Raw genomic sequence first — 26,519 nt, 5'->3', positions numbered from 1 at the left:
TCAACACATCCCCACATGCCTTACGTCACATGTAGCTGTCTCATCTTCCAAGCTCTAGGATCACTTTTTCCATCTTTATATAGCTTTCCAGTGACCCCTATTCTTTCCTACTCAGCTCTTGCTAGTAACCATTCATTCTTTCCACTCCCTCCTCCAAATTTCTACTACTATACTCATGGGGAGGGCAGAAAATGGAGACTTAGCATCTCTCCAAGATAGCCTTCACAAAGTCAAAGAACAAAGAAAACCTTTGGGCTTCCTGTTCTCTTCCAAAAATGAGAGTTGAACTAATTTTCTGAAATTCACTAATTTTTCCATGGATGGATGAGGGAAACAGATAGCATCACCTTGGAGTTCTGACTTAGGGAAGCTTCTGCAACTTGATTTTCAGTAGAACTATCAACAGCCTGAAAATCCTCAACCAGCATATCTTTAATGTCTTGTGAGCTGTTGCAATTGTAACTTAAATAACATCTCAGAAGACTTTTTTTCTGTTCATCTCATAACATACTTAAAAGCAGCAGTTTCACTGCACCTACTTTACAACAGGTCATTGCTAGTTTATTTTAAAATCTTTTCTCTTAATCCTGAAATGCTGCCACTTTTGGATAATGAAGGTGGAGAAAAAATTACAGTTGAAGCTGACTTTAAGGAATACTGTCTAAAGCAAAACCAGAGCTATGCTTAGAATCCTGTCTGTCAAACAAAAAGGAGAAAAAACAAACATTTTTACTAGGGAGCATCATAAAGAAGAAAAACCTGAAAAACTAAGAAAAAAAAAATTTGAAGTCTGTTTAATCTTTAGCTAGTTCTGTGTACTTCAAGTATAACACAAATGCCAGAAAAAGCTTAATCCATAAAATCCAATGAGTGTTTAATGCAGTTGAGAGAAGAAATATGCCTGTAGTAATTTTTCTACATGAAGTGGTAAAAATTTCCTAAGCCTATGATCATTTCTTGTTTCCCCTTCTACACCTATATTTTCATTGCTTGTATTTCACTGATCTCTCAATTTGGCGAGGGAAAAGGAAAGCTCCTATGCAAACAGCTTTCATCCCAACCTTCTGATCACGACGTACACAATGATAAACACTTTCTGCCAAATGGTTAGGCTCATAAAAGCACTCCAGCCAAAAAAAGGGCCAGCCTGTACAAAAGAACTCTCCCCCCACTCCCCACCTGCCTCATCATCTTCAGCAATAAAAAAATACAAGAGGGGACTGTGATTTCACAGCAGTGCTGGAACAGGAAGACTCCATTTAAGCAAATAAAAGTGGCTCCTAACTTAATACCTATCTAAGTTTAGGGTGCAGCCCTGTGTTTTCAAGAACTGCAAATAAAGGGAACAGGATCCTCAAATTAACTTCACAAAAGGAATTATAACAAGAAATGTAATTTCTTTTTAAAAATAAACTCTGAAAAACAAAAGCACAGGAGTAGCTTCTTATTAATGAGATTTTGATAGCTTGCTACACTGCAGAGCATTGAAAAAAATCCCCAAATTTGGAAGCAGATTCACATGTCCCAAAGACTGGAACTGCTGATGGTGCAGGCAAATACCACTTAATGTACTCTTCTCTTGATAGACACTGCTGTCTTTACTGAGTACATTTAGAGAACTGCAAACTGGGGAAACATGTTGGATCAGGATCTAAAATTCATAAAATGAAAATGATAAAATTTCTGATTGTCTGTGAAGGAATGCATCCTCACCAAATAAAACATTCTGCTCTCTGACATGCCATGATTAAGCATCATACTTTGTGGATCAGCTGTCTGATACAACAGAAAAGAGGAACCATGCAGTCTTGTCATTACTTGGAATACTTAGGAGAAATGCAATTGTGTATCACAAAGCATCTTCTTGAAGGAGCTGTTTTTGGAAAATCCATTACAAAACCCAGTGACTAAAGTCATTACCCTTTTTCCTGCCCAGTTCCTTGAACAGCACACTGGTGATCTGCAAATTTCCAGTAATAGAGCAATACCAACCACTTCTGCATCACTGAGTATCTCATCTGGGGCCATAAATATACATTGCTCCCCTCCACTAAGGTTCTGGGACAGAATGGAAAACTGGATTTTCACACCCTGTGCTGTCTCCTGTGTCAGACAATTCCAGGTCTCCTGCATTGTTGCCTTCTTTCAGCTTTGGTTTCCTGCATCTGTATGAGAGTGCCTTTTGGTATCACTTTGTCTTGACTTCACAGACTTCAAGTTTCTGGATTACATGACTCTGAAGATGGTGATACTGTGACCTTGAAGCTGTTAAGTGCAATTTAGCTAAACAAAGCTACCCTTACTGCACTAGTGAATAAAAACTTAGCTTACAGTATAAAGTACTAATTGATCCCAGATGGATAGGTCCTGTAAACTCATCAAAGAAAATAAAACATTTGAACGCCATGTAAAAAAGGTGAGAAAGTAGGAAAAAGATCTCACATAAATATTACACTTCCAGATGTCCCATCTGAATTTTTGCCATCAGAAAGTATTCATTTGGCATCACTCACTTCTGGCAGCCTTCACTAAACAATCCTGCTCGCAATTAAGTTGTTCAACTCACAAATAAATGCATCACCCCACCATGGCAGCCTTGCCATCACAAATAAAAACGAATGCCATCCAGGGAAGAGCAGCAGCATTGATTTGTCCTGCCTAGCATTTCATTTTACTACTTGTTGAAATGATAGTGGTAGCACAAACTTTTAGTTACCTACTATGGACTCATGGAGGTGTTTTCCTACTGTCCCAAATTGAGATAAGAACAATTTAAAGCGATGAGATAGGAATACGAACAGTAACAGCAACAACATTAATATTAATAACGTAAGTATACAAAAAGAAGGTGGCTTACATGCTAAAGTGCTCAAAGACCAACCTGGTGCCATGCTGCACCTGAGATAATGAACCATGCACAGACCCTCTGTGCCCATATTGTTTTTTTCCCACTGCAAACCCCCTCACTCTTTCTTGGAAGCGAGATACCCTTACTTCCAGCCCCCTGCGGTGATGTGCATGGGGTAGAACAACCACCTAGGCATGCCCACAGGGCTCCAAGCTTTGACCCCTCACAACTACTGTGAGGAAATTAAGTCTGTCTTGGCCAAAACCCAAGCCCTATACACCCCTTATTCTATGCCATCTACATCATGCCCAGATCCTACACCTTGCAACTTTATATACATACATACATATATAAGTATACACAAACACAGGTATCATTTCCATAGTCAGTGGCCATCCCACTAAGATGTCAGTTGTGTAATTTAGTTCATGACTGTAGGATCTATGAGGATCTCACAACTGCTGTATCTGGAGCATCCATAATCATTGCCCATGGCAGTTACAGCATATAGGGGCAGTGTCATTCAGCAACCAATATTATATAATTCAATATTACAGACTGTTCTCACCCAAAACTCAAATCTTGAGGTACACACCATGTTCCCCCATCCCTCTGCATTACCCACCAAGTGCACTCTGGTCCTTGAACAAAATAAAATCCCATGGATGGGTTTGCCTTTTCTTGAGGCAGCACTAACCTAAACTGTGTTCCCTTACACACTTCTCTTATGCGCCACAAGAACTTTATCCTCTTCTACAGTACATGGAGGTTTTGGCTGGGCAGGGCCAGCTCAGTTGGGAGTGCCTCTAGTGTTAACAAACCAGTGGCCTTCACTAAATGTAGATCCCAATATTTGAAGGTCCCACTACCCATTGCTTTCAATGTGGTCTTTTAGCAGTACAATGCACTGTTCAATTTTTGCAGAGACTGGGGCACGATAGGGACAATGATACACCCACTTAATCCCATGCTCTCTGGGCCAGGTGTCTGTTTTTGAAATGAGTCCCATTGTCAGATTCAATTCTCTCAGGGGTGCCATGCCTCCAAAGGACTTGCTTTTCGAGGCCCAGGACGGTGTTCCGGGCAGTAGCGTGAGGCACAGGGTAGGTCTCCAGCCATCCTGTGGTGGCTTCTACCATTGTGAGCACATAGCGCTTGCCTTGGCAGGTTTGAGGCAATGTGATATAATCAATCTGCCAGGCCTCCCCATACTTGTATTTGGACCACCGCCCACCATACCACAGGGGCTTCACCCGCTTCGCCTGCTTGATCGCAGCGCATGTCTCACAGTCATGGATCACCTGGGAGATACTGTCCATGGTTAAATCCACACCTAGATCATGAGCCCATCTGAGTGTTGCATCTCTTTTCTGATGATCAGAGGCATCATGGGCCCACTGAGCCAGAAATAATTCCTGTTGCCAGTCCAGATCCACTCAAGACACTTTAACCTTGGCAGTTCATCCACCTGTCTGCTGTTGCAATGTTCTTCACAAGCCTGACTCTTGGATGCATGTGCATCTACAGGACATATTTTTACCACCAACTCCTCTACTCAGGCAGAGATGTCTTGCCACAATTCGGAAGTCCAGATGGGCTTCCCTCTGTGCTGCCAACTGGCCTTTTTCCATTGTTCCACCCAACCCCACACAGCATTTGCCACCACCCCCAAGTCAGTGTAAAGGGTAGTACACTGGCCATTTCTCTCATTTAGCGATATCCAAAGCCAGATGGACAGCTTTAAGCTCTGCAACCTGACTTGATCCAACTTTTCCCTCAACAGCTTCGCAACTTGCCATATAGGACTCGTTACAGCAGCTTTTAATTTTTGACATATCCCTATGATATGGTACAAACTATCAGTAAAGAGAGAGTATAGCTTCTCATTTTCAGGTAGCTGATTATGTGGTAGGGCCTCCTCAGGATATCACCACCTCCTCCTCCTCCTCTTCTGATGATAATCTGAAATTTTTGCCTTTGGGCCAGAGCATGATGACTTGTAGCGATTTCGATTTCCTATTTGAGCTCACGGTGTGATCAAGTGCAACCCACTTACTCCACCTAGCATCAGTGGCATGAAGTGTGGAAGGAACTTCACCTTTGAACATTCAGCCAGCACTGGGCAGTTGGGGTGCCAGGAGGAGCCATACTTTGGTATCTCTTCTGAAGCAGATTGATTCCCTTCCCAAGCTGCCAGATATTTTTTTCCAGACTGGGTGCAGCATGTCTTGGATCCTTTGTATCCCCAACTTCAGAACCCCAGGGGTTGTCCTTGAGTCTTCCCAGGTACTTCTTGTGAGAGACTCCAGGAAGATCCATTCTTGCTGGCTGCGGTGTAGAGCACACTTTTTACATCTTGCCCTATCCTGACTGGCCCAAGGGCTACTGCATGAACAATCTCCTGTTTAATTTGCTCAAAACCTTCTTGTCATTCAGGATCCCACTTGAAATCATTCCTCTTCCACATCACATGATAGAGAGGGCTTACAATCTCACTCTATTCTGGAATATGGAGCCTCCAAAAAACCACAATGCGTAGGAAAGTCTGCATTTCCTTCTTGCTGGCTGGTGGGGACACAGCTGCTATTTTGTTGATTACACCCACTGGAAACTGACAAAGTCCATCCTGTCATTTTACTCCTAAAAACTGAATTTCCTGGGCAGTTTTCTTGATTTTACTTTATCAAAAACCAGGGCACCACCAAAGCAGTAGGACAAGCCAAACTAATTTAAGTTTTGAGGAATACATTTAATGCAGGTAGCTCAGTGTGTGCAGTTTGCAAGCTGAGTTGCCTGCATTTACTGTGTTCCTCAGTGGAAGCGGTTATGATCTTTACAATTTCCTCCTAATTCTGCCCTCTCTCTGTTCCATGGGGTGTTGTATCTGCAAATGAGGATAACCTTCTGCACTCTGTTCAATACTTAAAAGAGCTGCAAAAAGGTAATAGTTGCAATTCAGTATAGGGCAAAAGAAGCAGAAAAGAAATAAAAGAGGGGATTTCCAGACAGATGGTGTGGCCCATTGTTATACTCTTGCCTTGAAGTTCTTCTGACAACAGTGACCGATTTTTTCCACTTAATGAGACTCTGTACCATCTCCCCATCAAATTTCTGATGTCTCAGCAAAGAGACTACCCTTTCTCTTGCCTCAGCACATGCACTAACAGTTTGGAAGCTAGCACAAAATTAACTGTTCCAGTCAAACTTTGCTGATCGCGTGTGTTCGAATATACACATTTTACAATACAAATTCTGCACATTGGTTGGTATCGGCCAGACTCTATCACCTGACACCCCTCTCCAGAAAGCAGGATAAAGAGTGTCATCACATCCACTATCTATTACCATGGCAATAAGTATTGGAATACTACTAGATCTAGTTTATGGCATTGATGAAACATGTTCAGAAGTGGTAAATGCAACTATTCAGCACACCTTCAGACCAACTACCAACAAAATGCACAAGTTACACCTGTTCTTGCAGCACATGCAACACTACCCTCCATTGCTCCCAGGAAGACCAGTTCTACAAACATGTCCACCACCAAAGCCTTCCTGTCTGCTGTTTCTAATCACTAGCCAGACTGCTTTAAAGAACCACAGAGCTATAGCTGCTCACCCATTTGGAAGCTCTTCATAAGAATGAACAAATTCACTGTGAAAACGGATTTGTGAAGTATTACTGAGGGGTCATGGAAGTCTGGAAGGGGAGTGCCAAAAACAAGGGACAAGCTCACCAAGTTTCCTGTGCTGGCTGCACCATCAACCCTCCTGGAAACCGTCCCTACCAGTAAAGCCAGACATTTCTTGAGTCTAACTTCACTGTCTAGGAAAATAGAATGGAATTTGCTAACATATGAAGAGGTTCAGAAACAACAATAGGAAATCTCTACCTTGCTAATATTGAAATAAAAACAAAACCAAAACCCAGAGTAAAACATACTTGACTCTGCCCTTTCCCAGTATCAAGAGTGACAAAAGTTACAAAAGTAACAAAGTTACAAACAGTTCTAAGAAATTGGCCAGATATTTAATTTTAAGAAGAAAGATCAAGGACAGACTGAAGGTACAACAAAATTGATCTTATTCATTCACTTCTGCAGAAGAAACTGAGATCCTCACAGGAAACAAAATGAATTTTTCATGCTGCTGTTGGACTAGCATGCTATATAGGGTCAAAATATCTTACACCAACACAGGCAATAACTACACAGAGTAAAAGATGCTTATATGAATAATACCTCATCCCCAAAACACATGTATTTACCCAAACCACAACTGGAAATCAATTTATATCCAGAAACATTTTTCCATCAAATCCCTGTCCCTGTGGAGGAATCCCCTACAGACCTAGTAATTTCTTTGCAGTTGTCAATGGTTAATCCACTTTGACATTAAATATCAATTCTTTGCAGATATTGTTTAAGAGATCAGAATTTTTATTTCACAGACTGAGAACGTTAATCCAACGACATCAATTTCTATGCAGGCTGCTTCTGCTCACAGAACTCCCACTGTTGATGAAGCATTGCACTGTTTGAGCACAAACATATCCAGAGCAATTATTAAAAAGGATCATTTTCCAACCTGACACAATAAATGAACAACACAGAAACTGGCTAAAAAACATATCATTAAGGCTCAGAAGGGAGGGAAGGAGAGGGAGGGAGACCTGCAACAAGAATAACACAATGTTTTAAATGTTTCACTGTCACCAAAAAATGACTTATCAATAATAAACGAACTGGGAACTGCAATGGACAGTTGAGCTGGTTGGCCCAAAACCCAGAACCAGTTGGTACTAAACCCTCTCTCCTGACCTCACTCACCTGACAACTTTTCTCGTTGTGTATGCAGCACAACAAGATTTTGAAGCAGAGCTGCAGAAGCACTACCAGAGCTGCATTCACAGGATGTTCTGTGTGACAGGGACAGATTACAGAAGGTTGTCAGTGAGGCCAGCTGAGACAGCCTCCTGCCTAGGCACTGAGAGAGAACAGGAGAACAGCCTCCAGCAAGACCAGTGGAGCAAGTGCCATGACTACCTGCCATTTGATCTCCAGCATGCTGCCTGACCCACCTCAAAATCTCAGGGGAGACCAGGCGAAAACAGCATGGACACCCCAGCAGATCAGATCACAAAAATGGCATTATCCTCTTCTGGTTGTTGAAAAACACCCTCCTTTTATCCCATGCACATAACGTATTTTCTGGCTTTTCTCAGTTGTTTTTTTTGTGTGTGCTTTCATGGGATTTTTTTCTTTGTTTTCAGCAATCTGAGCACTCAGGACTTCGACAACCAGAAAAACAGGACAAAAATCTCCCAAGTTCAGATCAAACCCAACAACTGAACATGTTGAAACAGGTAATGCCTACACTATTGCTGCCTCTTCAGAACAACAGTGCCCTAAACAATTGTCTTGGAAGGGATGCAGTCTTACAAAGATATAACAAAGAGTCAGAGATTTTATTACTGCTGTGGTTCCATGCAAGTAATACATCTACTTTTGCACTGGTATGATGCCTACTTTGATTGCAATTTGGCAGCCAAAGCATATATTCGGCTTAATATTAATTGCAACCACCTCTTGAGCCACTAACAGCATTAAAAGCAGGACGGCAGCATGTTTAGCTGTGTATCAGCTTGCAGATTGCTTTACTGGAATCATCAGCTGGCCAGAGCACTCAACTTTTATTTAAGCAAATCAAAGTAAAAGACAACACCTTGGAAAATTTAATCCCAAGATGCCCAGGCACTTGAAAAGCATCTGACAAAAAAACCCAAACCAAACCAAACCAACATGGGAGCTCACTTAAAGATCAAATTAAAATGCAGAAGTCCCAAAATGTATTACTAATGAGAAAAAAAGTAAACATAAATAAACTCATCTTTCCTACCTTTCCTTCTGCCTTCTACCAACTCACACCTGTACATCTCAAAGACTTTTTAAAAGCTGCTGCAGAGAAGTTTGCAACTTCCTGAGGCTAAAAGAGACTTCCAGTTTCCACTACCTCAGTCTTTACTTTCACAGTACAGCTCTTAGCTTTTTTTTATGTAAGGAAAAAAGATGAAGATTTCAGTAGTGATCTCAGGCTAGAAATTTGTTTCTATATAAATTTTAAAAACTGCCTTTACATTGAGTAGGACTCTTCCACAACACAAGGATCTCAAATCCAAGTCATTTGCATTCACAGTGCAGTCTGTGCTTCAAACAAGAAAAAAAAAAAATTACGTCAGTCAAACCTTTTTGAATAGGAGCTCTGTGGCTAATCTGGGGAAGATCATTGTTCTGGCCTTGACAATATGAGCACTACAAGACTGCTGCCAAGGCTTCCCATGACAGAATACAGCCTGGAAGTTCAGCAAAGATGCCCCAGGTATAGCCTCCTTAACCGAGCTAAATAGTTTCACAAACTCTGAAGAGAGAGTGTTGTGTTAAACTGCCCGCTTTCCCCACTGTGAGACTAGGGAGATAATCTGTCACCTTAATTATTTATCATGCACTGAATTAATTTACAACAATTAAATAGTATCATGATGCAGTTGCACTCCCTCAGAGAGATCATCTGCTGTCACAAAGAACATGGCTCAGCAGAGATACCTTCCAAGTCATCCCACCAGGGCAAGGTTAGAGACCCTGCCCATATCCCCACATAAAAGCAGATCATCAATCTGAACGTATAAAAAGACAAAAACCTCTCTTCAGAGATTTTCAATGAAAATAATCAAACAAACCAGTAGATGGTATAATATCCTCAAGCCTTTATCTTGCAGGGAAATCTTTTCCACATGCCACTCTAATTTGCCTCTCACCATGCCTCATACTCCTTCTGAGGATGGCAAAAGCAAACTGACCACAGTCATGCATTGGGTTCCACCAAACAGCAGACAGTTCAAGAGTCTGTAACTAAACTACAAATGTCTCCTTTACCTACTCTGAGGTTCAGCCCTTGAAGGACCCTCCAGAAGACCTTAAATGAGTAGCTTATTCCCAAAATTACAAGCTGTTCATTCTTTCAGGGATTGTTTTTATCTTGGAGTTGTGTATTTTGTTGTTTGGGGTTTCTGGAGGGAGAAGAAGATGTCACATTTTATACTTTGAAAGAACAAACCCATAGTATTTGGCATTATAATGTGTGAAATCATAAACACATTCACCCTTCATCATGTCAATTATGATACAAACTGGACTCACATCAGCAGCAGGCTAATCCACAAGGGATGCAGCCAGCACACCACGTTTCTCTGCATACTGATGAAAGGAGATTTACCCAAATAAAGAAAAAAGAGAAACACACTCCTAATTTTCTATTAACATCTCAACTTATTTTGCTAAGTGTCATGACTGTGCTGCCCAAAACAAATCATACTCCTTTCCTTTGTTAAACGCAGGATACCTCTTTCTCTGCTACACATTGAGGCACTTGAAATCTCATTTGCAGTCAGAAATCTCATTTGCAGTCAGACAAAACTTCCACTTATTTTATGTAGTTGTCCTTTTTCAGAATCCTTTCTATACTTCCCTGACCTAGGTCAGTTTGCGCCATCCAGTGCAATTCTCTCACTTGCTAAACCTCCTTTCCTGATTATTTCCATATTGTATCTATTCCACACCCATCTCTTGGGGAGCATTTTCTTGCTGTTTTTTAAACCCAGAATGATACCTCATCTTCTCTTGAAGCCTCCTACTTCTTTGAAAAGCTGAGCTTTGTCTGAAAACTCAAAAAAATTCTGCATGGCTTCCTCAGTTTTCTCACTTTCCTGCAGTTTCCCTTTTAAAGCCAACACATCAGTTTGCCTCCCCATTACTATCCAGCACATCTAGAATTATTTCAGTCATTATCTAGCTTCTCCTAATGACTTCCATTAGTGCTTGCTTATTAAGAATTGCTTAGAGATGACCATTCCTTTGCCACTCATCAAGGCTGGAGAACCTCTTCCCACTCTCTGGGGGAAAAGAGTGAGCATCTGCCTTAATGCAAGGAATTGCTGGCTGGTAGATGGATGTCTCTTTGGATGTATTAGGAGCTTCTTCAACACAATGAGCAGGTCAGTGTAAAACAACCACATGAAAAATACCGACACACAAAAATTGCTTTAAAACATCTCTGCTAGCCACAGCACCATCTTCAAGAACCAACTGCAGCAGCAGCTTCACAATGTTTTTTAATTGATGTGTACTGGAACAGCAAGATATCCCTGAAAGCGAATTTTTAATTTCTTCAGTTCAAGTAAAAGCAAGATGAACTAGGAAGACTCCAGAGTAATAATTCATGCAATCATCTAATTTCAACATTATCTCACTGCTTTAAACTTCTAGAATCACAAGAAAATAAAGAGGAAAAATACAGCTAGACACCAGTTCCAGGAGAATAATGCCAATCTGCTCAGGCTTACGTAAACAAGTTGCTACAACATGGAAGGTCTCTCATAGCATAACCACAATGAAGCTGCTGTCATATGAATATATTTTCAAAATACACACTTTCATCGTACTGACTTCCATAGTACCAAATCCTTCTAAAAGAAGTAATTTCAAAGCAGTTTCTGAAACTCTTTTAAAATTGTTTATTTTTACTGACAGACATGAAATTTGAAGCAGTAAACTAAGAGGCAGAAAAGTTCAAAGTAACCGTGGATAGTTCATCATTTAAGATGCATTATTAACTGCTGCCAGCATTGTGTGCACGTGTGTATAAAAGAAGCAAGTATGGTGCATGCTTTTGTCCTCTTCTGTCTCTTCTGCTATTAAAAAAAAAAGAGTGACAGAGCAAGGAGCTGCTCATTAAAATGATTCTGAATACTGGAATTGCAAGGGTAATAGACAGAATTTAGCTCCTAATAAATTCTCATGACTATTTTGCGTACTAATCAATATAATAAGATAACAGTGGGAAAAGACCTTTGCATCAACTTTATTAATGACACAGCTACAAGGATAGAGTGCACCCTCAGCAAATTTGCAGAGGACACCAAGCTGAGTGGTGCTGTTGTATCCAACTCCAGGGTTCCAGCACAGGAAGGACATGGACCTCTTGGAGTGAGTCCAGAAGAGGCCACCAAGATGTTTAGAGGGATGGAGCATCTCTCCTACAAGAAAAGGCTGAGGGAGTTGGGATTGTTCAGCCTGGAAAAGAGGAGGCTGAAGGGTGACCTAATTGCAGCCTATCAATACCTGAAGGGAGCTGTCAAGAAAGACAGAGAGGGACTTTTTAAAAGATCATGTAGAGACAGAAGGAAGGAGAATGGATTCAAACTGACAGAGAGCAGATTTAAGTTATGTATTAGGAAGAAATCATTTACTGTGAGGGTGGTAAGACAGTGGAACAGGTTGCCCAGGGAAGGTGTGGATGCCCCATTCCTGGAAGTGTTTAAGGTCAGGTTGGATGGGGCTTTGAGCAACCTGGTCTAGGGAAAGGTATCCCTGTCCATGCAGGGGGCCTGGAACTAGGTGATCTCTAAGGTTGCTTTGAGGCCATTGTATGATTATGATTGTATCAAGGCATGAATCACTATATACCAAATCAGAATGCTTTTCTCCAACTATCACTCCCCAGCAGAAAAAGTAACAAGAACTTGATCTTCTCAACAACTTACAAAAAGAATTTTAACATTTGTTTCTAAGAAGAAATAACAAGTAATACAATTCAACACTTCCATAGATCAGCAACAGAGACTCCATTAGTAAACTCCACCTTTTGTTTAAAACTCAGAAGTAGTAATAGGCTGGCACTCTTCTGAAACAAGTTTGTATTTAAACATTCAGGCAATATCCTTTTGCTAGATTAAAAAATCATCTGAATGATAGCAAAATGTCACAATTCTCTAAGCAGCTTTGAGGGGGGCCAGCCTTAAAGTGAGTACTTCCTTTTTCCCCCACATCCACAAAACAGATGTTCAATCTTCAGGCAGAATAAACCACCACAAAATACAATAATCTGGAAATGCTGAAGCCAAGGAAGTTCACAATTAAGCCTGCCAAACCCCAAATTACAAAGGCACCACTTCAATATAGATCTACATGCACCATGACCAGTGATGCACAAACAGCAGTTTAATTTAGTTTATCTGAAATAGAAATTTGCCAACTATTCCCCCTACTCCTGAAAATACATTAAAGACTGCCAGGCAATAGCTTAAGGTGGTTCAGGCCACCACCAATGCAGACACAGGAACTATTTATCAACCCCTCAAACCAGAAATAACAGTCATGCTTCTTCAGGAATATTTATGCAACATCTGTATTGGTTCAACTGACTGTTCTCCAGACACTTTCTACAGTGCTGTATTTTGCATAGTTAATCTGAATGAAGTTTGAAAGGAACCTAAAATTAACAATAAGAAAGAATTATCTTAATGACAGGATTTAAATTCCCTATTCTCATGTCACTGCTCTTTCCCAAGGCCACAAACAAACTTATCTGATGGCTAGCAGTGACCCAGAAATAAGATCTTACCTTTGATCTTGTCAAGATGGAGGGGGAGGAAACCCAGTAGCTGAAGACAACAAAAATCCTGATGTTGACGAATGAAAGGGATTTACTTGTTCTCTACCATGCAAATCTCTGGTGTGCTCAGAACAATACACCCAGAATTTGTGAATCCCTGCTGTAAAATTGGGGCTGGTTACTAGTTTCTTGGCAGAGGTCGACCGGGCTTCCTTGTCCTCACAGTCTGCCCCATGCTCCCTGCTGTCTACAGTATGCCAACTCAACCAGTTGGACTTTCTGTGGAACTGTTTTTATGGATGATCAGGATGTAACACACTCCCCAAAATACCCTGGGAGCAGCAGCAGCTGTCAGATATGCAGAGAACTGCAGCAGAGTACTGGGTTTTGGCCTCGGGTAGCTTATGCTGATCATTCTAGGAATTCAAGACTTATAAATGCAAAGCACTACTGAAATACGCCCTTAAAGGAGAGGTATGAAGACAACACAAAGATTTCATCACCTCTCCCTCCGACCCTTCCCCTTTCAATTATCAAGTGGTTTAAAGCAACTTAAGCTGCTGCCTATCTGAACAAGCAGGTAAATACAGAGGATTAGCTCACAGCTTGACTAACTCACTTTAAGAATTGACTTGGATTAACTCCGAGTTGTGTTTAGCAGACAGGCTCTTAGAGCATACAAGAGGTCACATGAATTAAGTAGGCTGTTGTAAATTCACACCATACTTCAGTGATTATTCAGCTTCTCTGACTAGGTTCTCAATATACACAACGCCCAGCAGAAACAACAAATATTTCAATCAGAATATTTGGGAGATGCCACAAATTTAAGTGGAAAACAGAAAGCCAGGAGGCAGAATGGAGTTGATGTAAAAACAGAACAAAACCAAAAAAACCTGTGTTCTAACCCATACGATCACAGGTTAGCGTTCAAGCACTATCTAGTCTGTCTCACCACTTTTTAGCTAAACTCCTTTTGCACCTCTTTTAAAGAGTAAGAAAGGTGAAAAAACAGTTGTATTGGACAAAAGTAGAACTGAATATCAGTGGACTATTCGTAAAGAAAAAAGAGAATAAAAACTAGCTGGTAGCTTGCCTCCAGCTCTTCTGTTGGAACTCGGTGCACATTAGCATGGGTACAAGCATCAAACACATACACACTTCAAAGCCTCCTTCAGACAGTTTGCAACAAAAGCATAAGCCATAAAGCATTACTTGGGAACCACTAAGACTTTTTTTGTGACTGCACAAATAAACTAAGAAGTTCAAGGGATCCAGGCCACAAAAGGAGAATGTACTGAAATCCACCCACAAACCAGACTTTTTAGGCATCCCACAATTGCACACACCAGCGGTGTCCATGACACCAAAGCTTGAGGCCCATGCACAGTTACTCTCATCCCTGACACAGCCCGCTTAGGCATGTTGGGTCTGATTTTCAGCCTCCCACTACTGAGCAGCCTCTCTTGAGCCAGCCAACCTTACACTCCCCCTCTACGCCACTCTCAGGAGATCTCACCTGGAGTATTGCGTCCAGCTCTGGACCTCTGAAGAACAAGCAAGTTCAGAGAGGGCCACAGAAATTATCGGAGGGCTGAAGCACCTCTCTCCCCCTATGAAGACAGGCTGAGAGAATTGGGGTTATTCATCCTCGAGAAGAGAAGGTACTGGGAAGACTTTATAGCACCTTCCAGTACCTAAAGAGGGCCTATAAAAAGGTTGGGAAGGGACTTTTTACAAGGGTACATAGTGATATTGCAGGGGTAATTGACCCAGAAAGAGGGTATATTTTGATTAGGTATTAGGAATAAATTCTTTACTGTGAGGGTGGTGGAATAGGTTGCCCAGAGAGGCTGTGGATGCCCCATCCCTGGAACTGTATTGAGGTTATGCTGCACAGCGCTTCAACCAACCTGGTCTGGTGGAAGGTGTTCCTGTATGTGGTCGGGGCTTGGGACCTAGAAGATCCTTAAGGTCCCTTCCAACCCAAACCATTCTATAATTCCATACAAAAAAACACTATGGCATGCTGGCAGAATTGACAGTGTTTTGGAGAAACCCAAAGCCTATTACTTGGTCAGCTGCTGCCTTCAGCAACCTTCTTCCAAGAATACTCCACTTAACCCAACGGGCAACACTGCCAGGCCAGAAGGAAGAGTAAAGCACCACAACTTACCAAATCCTCAGAGCTTCCCACTCCAGTTATACTGGTGTTCCCCTCTAGTGGAGACACAGCTTATACAAGCAGGAGATGACACTTGCAGGGTCTTGGGGGGAAAGTTAATCAAACCACAAGAGGAACAGCCAGAGGGATATACAGAACACAGAATGACTTCTGGCACAATTGTAGGACGCAGATGCATGGCGAGCGCACAGTTGGGTTTCCTACCAACCAAGAAATGTCACCTCATCTTGGGAGCTCCAAGAAAACCCAGTATTTTCTCCCCCTCTTTCTCACATGCCTGGCAATAACAAAGCATGAAGGAGCAGGGTGTGGCTTCATTGCCAAAGCTGTTCCTGAAGTTTTGTGCCACTCTTTTGAGAGAAAAAGTAACTGCTTTTGCACAAAAATTATACCAAAGGTCCCTTCACAGAGTTCATAGCATTTTAGGAACAATTTAGAAAGTAGAACTGATAAAGCTGTAAACAAGTCTCTCAAACAGAACTTTGTCATTAAAATCTGGGCAACTGACTGCAAGAGACTTTGTGGAGGAGATGTTGAGGATGGAAATATGCAGGATCATGGCATAAGTGTTTGCTCAGGCATATTATTTTTAAGGCATTTATGTGTTCTACAATCATGTAATTCCCTCCTGTCATCAGGTTGTCATCAGCTTGCACATCTCCCCCTGATTTTTTTCCTCTAGGCTGAACCTCCTAGGATGCTTTTGCATGTGAAACTTAAGCAATCCAGGGCAGGAAACAGAAACACACTGTACTTCGTGGAGAAGCAGGCACTAACCTATGCTATTCCTATAAAATGTTCGCAAAATTGAAATAATTCTAGAGACCTATTTTCAGTCTATTCACTAAATACCAGGATGGTTCTGATTACAGTAATACCCTGAAGCCTCAGTCAGTTTCCAGTCCCACTAGAATGGGCTGTTTGAAATAGGACACTGTAACTGCTGTAAACAAGAAGCAAAAAGACTAGGGGAGCAAACACTAATTCAGAAAAGTCTTCTTTTGTTTGCAAAGCTTCTGTACAGGGAAATACACTGCTTTGAGGTAAAGTTTTCAGTAGTTCCATCAAAAGCTTCAGGAGGAGCAAAATGATACTGATTTGTTGCTAACCACACTGGGACAGCTCACAAAGCCCTGTGCAAAAACCATGCCGGGGCAGCTCAAAGACACCTAGCTCATTTTCACAGAATTGCTCTCCATGTATGACACATTGTGGGAGGGACAGCAAGGAAAAGGAAAGACAGAAAGACCAATAGACTTGACAAACATTTATAATTGTATCTTTCAAGTCACACTCAAGATGATACTCCTTGAATGCTGGGTACCTATCCACACATTCATTTCCCTCAAGTTGTTTGTCCCACTGCAGCATCTCAGGAAAACAATTAGTGAATTCCATTTCCTTGACAGGCGGAATGAAGGGGCAATGACCTATTGATGCACTGGACTTGTGTCTGCGGGAATGTAGCAACAAACAGGGAGACACGTGGATAGAAACAGCTGAAAACCCCAATGAACTCTTCACTGAAAGCCCAGGCTTTGCTCCTCTCCCAAATCTAATGATTACATGGATGGTTAACACATGTTCAAACACTACTCCTAGTACATCCTAGTGTTACTGTGGCATATAGGACAACATGCTCTTACTAGCTTGGCTGGTTCATCCTGACAAGACAGAAATATCTGGAGACATTCTCAGATGGATACAGGGAACATTCAAATTATCATCCTGTACTGATAATTTGCTAATATGACATACAACACTTCAGCAGGGCTGTGTACACATTTGCAAAGACACCTTCCAAGTGCAATAGTCAGGACATGCAACACAGCATTAATATAGACCTTACTGTGCTTTGCTCTCCTTTGGGATTGACAAACTTATCATCATCAGTCTGAATCTATGCTGGTCTATCTAACACTCCCCTACCAACTTTCCAAATGCTTTTTTACTTCAATAATTAGTTTCATACGTTCAAAGCAAGGATGCAACTATAGAAATGTTTTATTCTACAAGCACAACCTGAGGCAAGGTAGCCAAATTTCCACATTGTGTCCTACATTACAGCTTCACTACCACATGAAAGCAACACTTTCCACTGCAACTCCTAAGAGGACTGTACGTATCTTGTAAAACTACTGATCCAGTCTCTAGACACAATCACTGAAAACACACCTCTCACAATAGGCATGGAAACAACTGAATTATGCACAGAAGTGAACAGTTTATTCCATTAGCTGGGGTATCGATGAAAGAGCTCAAACGTGTCTGGATAGAACATCAAGCAGGCATCCACACTGCGGGCCTTTGCTACTTCATATTCGGTTACAAGTAACTGTGAAAATGGTTAGTAACACAAAAAAACCCTGAAAGCTCTAGGACCCAAGAAGTGATGCCACTGTTGCAATAGAGATTGTAAAAAACACAGTAACCAGAAGAAAACAGATCCCACCAAGAAAGTCAGTAAGCACCTAACGCAGGAGCACAAACCAAAAAAATACCGACCACAACAGTCCCTCCCAGTGCACGGCAATGCCTAAGGTGACCTTCTCCTGACACTGCCATTGGCTCGAGGTACTAACCTGCCTTCCTCCTCTGAGGTCTCCTGCCACCAGCCAGCCAATGGGTAGCAGCTGCAGCTGGTGCCACTCTGACAATCTGCTTCCCCTTGCTCCAAAGCAGCAGGAGAGCAGGGGTGCTCACCACCCACTGGGCTTCTGTGCTGTGAGCTGCAGGGACAGTGACTGTTGCACTGCTGGCATCCCCAGACGCTTCCATCCCCCTTCAGCCCTTCCACCTCACTTGACACCAGCAAAGGTGATTCAGAATTGAGCAGCAAACAAACTTGGGCTTTCTTCTGCACCAGCATCCTGGCTGTGGACACCCATATCCTGGCTCAAGGAGGCACACCGCCCTTCACATATTGCAGCTATGCAATGCCACCCCAGTCCCCTTGCTCTGTCTCCAGCAGCAGCTCAAGGCTTCAGGACACTGTCCGGCAGGCCTGACAACCACAACAGGTCAAAAGCAGACTGCACTATCAAAGACTAAGCATTTAGTGAAATCCAGCAGCTACGAACCCTTTATCAATACTCTTTTGCAGCAGACAAAACAACATTTGCTGCACTTGAAAGCTATGTAGGTATTTCCTACTGAGAGTTTATCAGTCTTTCTCCTTTCCTACGAACACCAACCTGAAGTATAACCACCTAAAAAATGGGTGTGACCTGTACAGCATCTCCCTTGACTCTCTGGACTGCAGTAAGTCTTTGCTGGAGTTCACGTTCAGCTCACTGCTGTTAAATAATCACCCACTTACTCAAAGAAGATACAAATTTCTCTATGCAGTAAACATTCAATACTCATCCAACATTTATTTTTCTTAGTTTAAGCTGCAGCTAACTTCTTCTTAATAAAAAAGGGATACTACTATAGCTATATTTTTCCATCCAGGGTGAAAACAATCATCCTCAAATGGCCGAAGAACTTCTAAGAAAAACTTCTCTCCCGTAAATAATGTACCAGCACCATTTTGTATCTGACATAGACACCCTAAAAGATAGGGAGAGAGGGGAGGGAAAGGGGCTTACAATGGAAAACAATATGCATTTCTTTTGCCAGATTTTTACCACTCTTACAATTTCCAGAATTCTGTACAGAAAGATCTTGCCTTTGATGTCAATCCAATGCTTTTCTGCTTGCTCCTGCAAGCACTGCAATATGCAACACATTTTCTAGCTGGCAAAGAAATGGATGTACTGCATAAAGTGCCAGCGAAATCCATAGTACTCCGAAGGTCACTGTGGCATGTAAATTCCTACAGAAAAGCCAGAATGGTCTGTAATATGGCAACATGAGGGCACTGAACTGAAGCTTATTGCATATGACTATCAAACTTACTGGCACTTTTTTCAGCAGTTTCAAAAATCCACTTCAGGAGGCGTTTGCTTCTTAGTCACAGCGAGAAGCAAAAGCAGAAAGATAATGTTGGGCTCTCATATTTATCCCCTTTGTATTTTTAAAAAGAAAATGAAAGTACCTCCAAATTTTATCTAGAGTACACCACATAGAAGCCAAAAAAAAAAAAAATTCCAATGCATGTCAAGTTAAAGAAGTCTAAAATAAAGATAATTCAGTTGGCACAAAAGTCTGTATATGGTTCTGAGCGATACAGTATCTGTACTCCCAAAATATGTTTCCTTCTAAAAGAGATCCAGCCATCCAGCCTCCCCACTTTTGCAACTGAAGGCATTTCTTGTGCCACTGATCCACACCACCTACCAGCATTTCAGCAGCAGACCACACTGTAATGTAGGAGTGGGAAATAGCAAGGCACAACACTTTGCTCCTGTTTCCCCAGAAGGACCAGCAGCCAGGCCATTATCCATCACCAAGTCCACTGGCACAAATCTTCAAGGCATTTGGAAAGCAAAACACTCTCCACACATGCCAGCCCAGAACCCTGTCCAGGTTATTCATCCTGGGAGTGTCTTGAGGAGGAGGGATGTGGTTCCCCCCCTCCAGCTGAGCTGCTGGAAGGGGCAGGCATGCCTTACCCAGACTCCTTGAACCACAGCAGCCATGCAAGTCTGTGGCTGGTTTTGCCTGCCAGAAGCAAAGGGAGAAGATTCACTTTCATTTTCAGGAGAAACACTTCTTTACTTCTGGGGTAAATGCACCAGTGCTCCCCTCTTTATGTGCACTAACCGAACTGCCTACAACATTTGGCTCAAGAAGCAGCCAGATCCAGTAAGAAGTAGGTACAGGACTGAAACAAGTGTGGTCAACAAACTACTCCTGTAGTTTGTTCCTATCAGGAAATTCTGGACACTTTGCACTAGTCCAAGCAAGGCTATTGTTCCTCTGTAGAGAAATACAATACCTTAACCACCTCAAAAGTTCTTTGTCAAGAGCTTGTAAGGGAAATACCATGACCATGGAGTTGCCATGTGAGATGAGGACACACATACACTATCTAAACCAGCATCACCACATAGGCTCTCTTCTTTTCTGGTGCTCAGTGTTGCACAAATAGAAACAGTACTTTCAACAATTAAAGACACCAGTCATTAAAAAATGAAAATTGATCCTAGAGTGCAACCTTCAGCCAAACAATTAGCAAGATTTTGCAAATCAGGTGTGCTGTTAATCAGCTTGGGAGTATGGAAAGAGTGTCAGGTAGTCAAGAAACACCAACGGATGAGAGAAGGAGAGATCTGGGTACACAAAGACAGGCACTTCTCAGAACTCCTCTACTTTCACCAAAAATCAAACCAAAGCACCAGATATTCAGATGTTCACTGTCACAGGTATCAGCACATCAATGAAGGTGCAAGAATGAACAGGCAATGCTTCTACACATTTTAAAGAAGCTAAGATTGAAATAAAAATTAAGAAAACCAAAATTCAAGTTCCATGACATGTCAGTAGAACAGCAGCTCTCATTTCCTTGACAGAGCTTTCTTCTGCCCTGTGAATAATTTTGTATTTCTGTCAAAGCAACACATCAGCCTCTCACCTGATCCAAAGTCATTCAGTGCCGATACAGACTTTACCGTTGACATCTATGGGCCATGGATGAAGCCTTAAGCTTCTGCTTTAGCTATGAAGAAAAACACGTAGTGTGTAAGTTGCAGCACTATTGAAGAGTGCCACATCTCTACAGTATCACCTTGTGACACCTGGAAAAGTCAAAACCACATCAGGTGCTACATAACCACTGCCAGTTCAAGCTATTACTGTCTCAAGTTCCTCATGATCAAGCATTTCTGGAGAGCAGTGTCCTCCCTTCAGATTATCAAAAATCCTAAGCCAACAAATGAGGACCATACCTAAATTGCAAGCAATCTTAAAGAAAAGGACATGGGAAGATGGAAAAAGAAAAGACACCCTGTTTATTTTCTCAAAAGTTGGTTTTCTTTTCACCCTACTAAACTGATAGAAAAAATAATACAGTTCAGCATGAAAGATGAAGCAGTGAAATGCACAACATGTAGAGAACTAATCCACTAACTAAAGATGCTGGAGGGATCAAATATTGATTGTTCTATCCTTCTTTCAGTAAAAGTTGTATGCATCTTTCCCCTGGCACTATGTGTAGCAGCCACTCTTCAAATATCCTATTTAGATGGATTTAGGTTGAATTTAAGTGCGCCTTAAATTATATGCATTTTTCTTTATGAAAGGAAGGAAATTGCACTTATGTAGCAGGCTCTAATTTTGTGAGGGAAATGACAGTGAAAAGGACAACTGCCACACAGTACAACCTGTTCCCACTCTCAAATTCTCCCACTTGGGCATCAACAAGACCATAAGCAACAGCTGTGAAGAGTTCCCCACTCAGCCCAGATGGCAAAAAGAGCTGCACTCAGTTCTCCTCTGCATCCATATGATAAAAAAAGCCAGATACACAGCAACAGTGCTCAGTAAGTGCTGGCAGGTCACCACCTAGAGGTGCTCAAAGCCAGCTCTTCTGACATCTGCAGAAGGCAGCTCACCTCTGAGAGCGCTCAAACTGCTGGGTACTCAAACGGAAGATGGTGGTGGTCTTCCAAAGGAATGAACTGCTTAGAAAAATTACTTGCCTTTTGATTTAAACCTCTGAATATGAGACAAAGCAAGATTAATATGGAGAGGCTACTGAGAAACAGCTAACTATCCATTAAGGTGTTATTAAGGGCTCATCACAGTGATATAAAAGTGAATCCTATGTTACTACCCAAATTTCTACTCCAGAGCAAAACACTTTCTTCAACACCCTCTCTTGGATTCCCCAAATAGTTTCACTGTGTGACACTACAAGACAAAGTAAAAGACAGATTTTTATTTTCTCCCATTTTTAAGCAGAGAAGGAATTACATTTTAGTTACAGTCTTCCAGAGTTACTGATGAAAACCACATGACCATAAAGTATTTTTGCACACAGCGATAAGATTGTCTGTTACTCACACGTGGAGTTCACATATTAAAGCTGGGTATGCAGTGTAGCATTACTTTAATTTTGCATTTTCCATGTGTTTTGTCTCAAAAGCTGTTTAACCTTTCGACCCTCAATATTTGTTTTGAAGAGCAGAGGAAGAGAAAGCAGACACCAGCCAATGTTTTCCTCTCTCCAACCAGCACTGCTACTGCTAAGTTCTCAGAACAAGGTTTATAGCAGCCAAGGGTCTAACTAGTGCAATCTGTAATAGGGAGTGATAAAGACAACACCATACTGATCATGCAAAAATGCTTCTGAGTATTCCTAAATAACATTTCCTTGGTTATTTGCCACACAAAAAGGAAAACAACCACTGTTCACATACAACTGCACAGGATGAGACAGTGTCAATCTATTCTGGAGCAAGACAGCATTTGATTTTGTGTGGTTAATATTTAATAAAAAAAAGAGTAAAACACAGGCCTATCAAGTTGCTTTGTAAGTCCGAGCACATAGCAGTTAAGGAAAAACACGCGGCACGCCTAGAGCCAGTAATAGCGAGCTGCAGGGCAGAGCTTCACTTACGCCTGTGCACACAGAGTATTGCTTCAGTCCACTGCTGAAATTGCCAGAAATACTATTTTAGTACTACAGTATAGCCCATCCTCGCACAAGAGTAACAGGCTGCATGGCGCACAGCCCTGGCCGCCAAATTGAAACATGACTCCCAGACCTGAGAGTGATTCATTTCAGACCAAATGGTACAACACACCAAACCTGACTTACAATGAAAAAGCTTTCTTTGAAGAGATAAGAGTTGCAGCAGTTCTTAGCAGTAAAAAGATTGCAGCTACCCCAACTGCCCCACACTTTCAGAACACAAGCTGCCTAAAGGGTCACCCCCAAGTTATTTTGCCTTGAAACTTCAAAAAACACCAAACCAAACAAAAAACCATGCAAACAAGCAAACAATAACGACAACAAAACCACACAAAAAACCAACCCAAACCTGGAGCAAATAAGGATGGGGAAAAAAAAAAAAGAAGAAAGGGAGGATTTGGGCAGCTTCTAACATTCACATTTCTAACTGAAATAATGAAGGTGTGAGCTTGTTTCACAGAGAAATCCCCCAGAAAATTAAATTTAGACACTCCAACATTTTTCTGATAACGCAAACTTTTCACATATTTCCATAGGAAGCAGCTTTTTGGGATGGTTCCCGCTGTGGAGCTATTTGAAAAGAACATAGGAAAAGAAGTGAGAGGAAGAAACTTGGTCCCTCTGGTTCCACCTCTGTCTTCTCACTTCAGTTTGCTAACGGCTTTAGCTTTTGTCCTCTAGCTTCCCTCCTGTTCCCCCCGCTCTCAGTCTTTCTCTAATAATCCACACCCTTACGCTTGTCATTTATCTTCTCCCTGTGCTTTACCTTTATAAACACCATGGATACACCGACACTGCTCCCATCGGACTTTAGCAGGCTCTTCGTCCGAAAGACTGAGGAAGTCAGGAGAGAGAGGTGGCAACCATTTTTTTATCTAGGACTTTTTCCACTGCCTTAATTTGGTATAAATAAATCCAAAGAGACTTCGGGGCGGGGGGGAGGGGGAACGGGGGGAGGAAAGAAAAAAAAAAAGTAAAGAAAAATATGAAGATAGACCCTAAATAAGTCCTGTTAGTGTGCCTTAACCAAACAAGTGCCCATCACTTATTCCAGGCCAGCCCCGGAGACGTTAGCCCAGCAGGAACCGCAGCCTGACCCGACGCTTGCAGCCCACTCGAGCCCATTCCGAAGGAGCCTTTCACCGCCGAGGGCCCCCTGCCAACGCGCGCCGCCCCACGCACCACTGCGCGCTGCGGGACTTACACCAGGATCAGAAACACGAGAGAAAAAGCCGAAGTGAGGAGGGGAAGGGTGCCGTGGGCACGGAGCCCTTGGGGAATGGGAAGCGGGCACTTTTTCGCAGGCGAGAATGGCGGGACCCCCCGCCCCGCTCCGCCCCCGAGCCCGCCGCGCTGCGCTTACCTGCGGGGGCTGCGCGGGCGCGGCTGGAGGGAGCGCGGCGCCGCCGCCGCCGGCGCGCACAGAGGGAGGGAGGGAGGGAGAGAAGGAGGGAGGGAAGGAGGAATGAGGGGTGGGACGGGGAGGGACAGAGCGGGACGAGACGGGACGGGGCGGGAGGGACGGAACGGGACGGGACGGGCTCCCCCCGCCCCCGCTCCGCCCGCGCTCCTCCGCCGGGCGGGGCCCAGGTGTGCCCGCCCCGCCTCGCAGACCCCACGCGTGCCCCAGCGCCGGCGGGGCAGCGACGGGAGCTGCGGCGGCCGCTGCGCTTGCGGCCGCCCGCTCTCTGCAGCAGACCTTGGCCGGTCGCGGAGGCTACCTCGGGAAAGGGCCGTGGGGTTTGGGCTGCGTGGCGTGGTATGCAGGTGGTTATGGAGCAGCCGCAGTGCTCGTCCTGTGAAACTTTCGAATATCTTGCCGATGTCGGCAAGAGCCGTTTGGGAACCTCAGTCATAGGAATAGTCAGTTTGCAGGTTCACCGAGCACTCATCCTTGGAAAGGGACAGGGTTGCACAATAGACAGTTTTCCAGATTAGAAGAATTATTTTATTGTAGAAAGCCAGGTTCGAATTACTTCTTCTTCCCCACGCCCTGCCCCCCATCAGTTTTTACTGTGAAATACTCTGATTTCTTTGGATTGCAGGAGCATCTAGAGGCCACTTTTGCATGTACATGTATCGAGTGGAAAGATATATGTTGCACAACACTTAGTGTTCAGTGGTTGAAATGGCTAAGTGTTTCTAACCCCTGTAGGGAGATTTCTAGGGAGGTTACACACAGCTGTACAAGCCATCGATGCCTTCAGCAGTACAAAAGCCTATAATGAAGCACCAAACCCACTTAAAGCACTCATACTTCTCAAGGAACCAGAAAGTAGCAGAGACAATTCTCAACTCTGATCTTTGCTTGTACGCCATCAACACAGTGATGACATTGTCTACTGGCAGTATCTGCTGCACCAAGGGTGTGGTTATTAGGAAGGTTTTTTGCATCAGTGAGAGCAGGTCTCTTGCTGTCATGGCTGGTGAGGTGCTTTCTCTTTAGGAAGTTGTTGTCACCAAACAGATCTTGTTTTTGTACTTCAACATGCTGAAAAGTTTGTTAAGTATTCAGCAGGCTATTAACTTTGGAAGATGCTGGATTTCGTCTTCTACCTGTTCAAAGCAAGCTACCAAGTGTTTGCAAGAAGTGACCAAGAAGCATGTTCTGTTACAAGCTCTAATACATGGTTTAGCATCTCTACACCAATTATGGTGGCAGATCTGAGTAATTTTCTCACCTATGCTCAGGCCACATCCTGGACAACTGCAGGCTTGAAACAGTGTGCTCAAACTGCATGTGTCCTCCGCTGGTGGTAGAAAAGGGATGACTTACATGAGCCGCTGATTAGAGAGCAGGTCTTCAGAATGCAAAATTGATTCTTCCAGTCCTGTGGCAGTATTTCTTCTGTAGCTTCATTATAAACCAGATTTCACTCATCTTTTTGGGACATGAACTGCCTGTACATGTCTACAAAGTCTGTCTTGTCCTCAGCCAGTTGCCCAGATACCACTATAAGAACCAAGATTAAATTAAAAGCATTCAAGGCTTCAAGCAAAGGGTGATCTGACAAGATTTACATCTCTGTGGGTGAGACCTACAACCTCAGGCATGCAGGAGCCTTCTTCAGAAGGACAGTGCTTGCTGCTAAGAGCTACTGCATCTCCAAATTGGAAATCACCACTGCTTAGCATCCCTATGGTTACTCAAAAATTGCTGGTTGGGATGTTCTCTGCAGCAGCTCTAGCTATTGACCCCTGAAGGAAAATAGCAGAAAATAGCAGTCCTGAGCTCATGGGGAAAGGCTGATCTGTGCATGAGATTGAATTATATGCAGGTAAAATGATCACAAACATTTAAAAGAAAAGTATTTTTGAGTCTACTTTCAGCGAACTGATGTAGGTAAAGCAATGTTTTTTCAGTTCTTTTATTTTCTGTTAGTGACTACAGGCATGCTTGCCCAGCCCTGAAACATTGACTTGTGATTTATTCAAGGATAATGTAATTAATTCTCAGT

General features: G+C 42.7%; 1 protein-coding gene across 3 annotated transcripts in view; it reads right to left on the bottom strand.

Moving 5' to 3' along the window:
- The window catches only part of LPAR1 (lysophosphatidic acid receptor 1), a 73,062-nt gene extending 48,566 nt beyond the window's left edge, over window positions 1-24,496 (bottom strand). The window contains exons 1-2 of one of the 3 annotated variants that reach the window (XM_069001122.1): window positions 24,266-24,374; window positions 23,828-23,895 (exon numbers count right to left, since the gene is read on the bottom strand). The gene's annotated coding sequence lies outside the window, so the exon portion shown is untranslated. Of the gene's footprint in view, window positions 1-23,827; window positions 23,896-24,265; window positions 24,375-24,424 lie in introns of those variants that run through there. The other 2 variants (XM_069001120.1, XM_069001123.1) reach the window with 2 other exon arrangements.
- Window positions 24,497-26,519: the final 2,023 nt, after the last annotated feature.

This window comes from Aphelocoma coerulescens (assembly GCF_041296385.1).
Source record: "Aphelocoma coerulescens isolate FSJ_1873_10779 chromosome Z unlocalized genomic scaffold, UR_Acoe_1.0 ChrZ, whole genome shotgun sequence".
Lineage (NCBI taxonomy): Eukaryota > Metazoa > Chordata > Aves > Passeriformes > Corvidae > Aphelocoma > Aphelocoma coerulescens.
Note: the sequence above shows the minus strand (reverse complement) of the source record. Positions and strands in the feature narration are given on the sequence as shown.